At 32.7% G+C, this 2,225-nt stretch overlaps 1 non-coding gene across 1 annotated transcript; it reads right to left on the bottom strand.

Annotated features, from left to right (window-relative positions):
- Positions 1-1,258: 1,258 nt before the first annotated feature.
- On the bottom strand, positions 1,259-1,362 carry LOC142861799 (small nucleolar RNA U13). The gene has a single exon (XR_012912947.1). It is a non-coding gene; the product is annotated as a small nucleolar RNA U13 (small nucleolar RNA).
- Positions 1,363-2,225: the final 863 nt, after the last annotated feature.

Genomic DNA, 2,225 nt, shown 5'->3' with positions numbered 1-2,225 from the left:
TGGGCAACAAAGTGAGACTCTGTCTCAAAAAAAAAAAAGTTTAAATCATTAAGTAATGATTAAACTACATGTTTAACATAGACAGTATCAACTGACTCTTTCCTAAGCAAGACAAGAAAATTAGCAAGTTTTCACTTCCTCCCACCTCCTCATTTTGGTTAGTTATTATTTTTATACTGTTGGGCTTTGTAACATCTATATTTGCTTCCACAGCCATAATTCCTACAGTTGTTAAATCTTAGATCAATATCTAAAAGAACCCAATAATCACTGCCTGTTCTTTTGCCATGTCTTTTCCATTCCTGAGTTCTATATTTTTAATTTATTTTTCAGTTTTCAGTATTTCATCAAATAGTCTTTTTTTTTCCAATAAGGCTTCATATATGCCATACTCACTGAGTTCTTGAATGTTCAGGAATAACTTTCTGTTACCCTTATATATGAATGACAATTTGGCTGGGCATTACATTCTCGGGTTGTTTTCTTCTCTCCATTGTTTTTTAACATTGAATCTTACTATATAGAATACATATATTCCATAAGCATCATATATGTATGTAATATTTTATATGTTATATTTTGACTATATTTTCTGTGTTATTTGCTGAGTTTTCTACTTTAATAATACCAATTATCTGTCTGTTATACCAGCTTTGCCTCCTCTATATTATATCTTTGGTCTAATTATTTTTATGTATTTTTATAGTGATTTTCTTAAGCCTTTCTTCCACATCAATAATTCAGTTTTAAGCCATGTCTAATCTGTTAATTACTCTACCATATAAATTAGTTCTATAATTGCGCTGGTCCTGTTTCTTTAGCTCTGTGATTTCCCTTTTCATTTCATTCTGCTATTTGAGAACTTGTTATATATATGTCATGTTCTTACAAAATCTTTCTATATATAAACACGGAGAATTTTTTTTCTGTTCCTTTTGAATATATTTTTTGAGACTAGGCTCTTCCTCAGTCTTTCCTCTATTTCTTACATATTTATTGATTTATTTGCTATCTTATGATTACATAGCTATCACATTTTTTTCTTTTCATCTTAATTATTAATAACATGAAAATTCCTGTCCAGATCTTCTGTTTGTGCTAATGTGGGTGATTTTTTTTTACTCTCTAGCCTGGGTGACAGAGCAAAACCCTGTCTCTAACTAATTAATTAATTAATTTTAAATACATATATTTTAATAACCTTCCTCACCATCATACTCCTTTTTCCCCTTCAAAGCCAGACTTTTTTTTTTTTTCACATCAGATGGGTAACGTGCCAACTTCCTAACAAGGTTTAAGGGAGGCACATCTCACATATCAGTATGAAAACCCAATCATCATACTTAAGAACTACAAAAAGATCATAAAGCCAGACTTCTTAAAGGTCTCCATTAGCTCAATTCTGACTCACTCCTAAGCCACTTTGATATGTTTCTGACCCTACCATTCCAGCAAAAAGTGCTCTGAGCAGGTCACCAATGACTTCCTTATTGTTAAATAAGAGATGAATTTGAGTTCCTTGTACTCTTGACAGAATTTGTTGTGGCTAATCATACCTTCCCCTGAACACTTTTCCCTTGGCTTCCATTATAACACATCCTTCTGGTTTTCCTTCTACCTCTCTGGTTACTTCTCGGTATCATTTGTGGAGTTTTCTTCCTCTGTTCATCACTTAAATTTTCTATTCTATAAGGATTATGCTAGAATCTTTTCTCATTCTACAGATTCTCAGTGTTTGAATCTATCTATATTATGGCTTCAATTACATTTATACACGACTTCTAATTTATAGCTCCATCACCAAATGTCTCCCCTATATATCTAATTATTTACTGGACATCTCAGTTTAGATTTTCTATAAGCAACTCAAACTCATCAGGTCCCAAAGAACTCATTCCAAACCTGTTCCTCCTCTTCACTCTCTGCTTCACTAAATAGCACTGCCCAGTTCTCCAACTCAGATACTTGAAAATCATCATTAACTCTGTGTTTTCCTTCTCTCATAGCTAACCAGCAAGCCTAGAGATATTACCTCCTAACAGAGTTCTCTAAGCTACTCTCTGTCACTACTGCCATTGCCTATGTTAAGTTACTATCCTCTGTTTCCAGTTTTACTACAATAGTCTTAAATTTTCTTTCCAAAAGAAAGAAATTTAGTTTGACTAAAATTCAAATTTGATCACACCACATCCCCATCCCCCTTAAAAATCTGTCAATAATTGCCC

Source organism: Microcebus murinus, chromosome 17, assembly GCF_040939455.1.
Source record: "Microcebus murinus isolate Inina chromosome 17, M.murinus_Inina_mat1.0, whole genome shotgun sequence".
In the NCBI taxonomy this organism is placed as follows: Eukaryota; Metazoa; Chordata; class Mammalia; order Primates; family Cheirogaleidae; genus Microcebus; species Microcebus murinus.
Note: the sequence above shows the minus strand (reverse complement) of the source record. Positions and strands in the feature narration are given on the sequence as shown.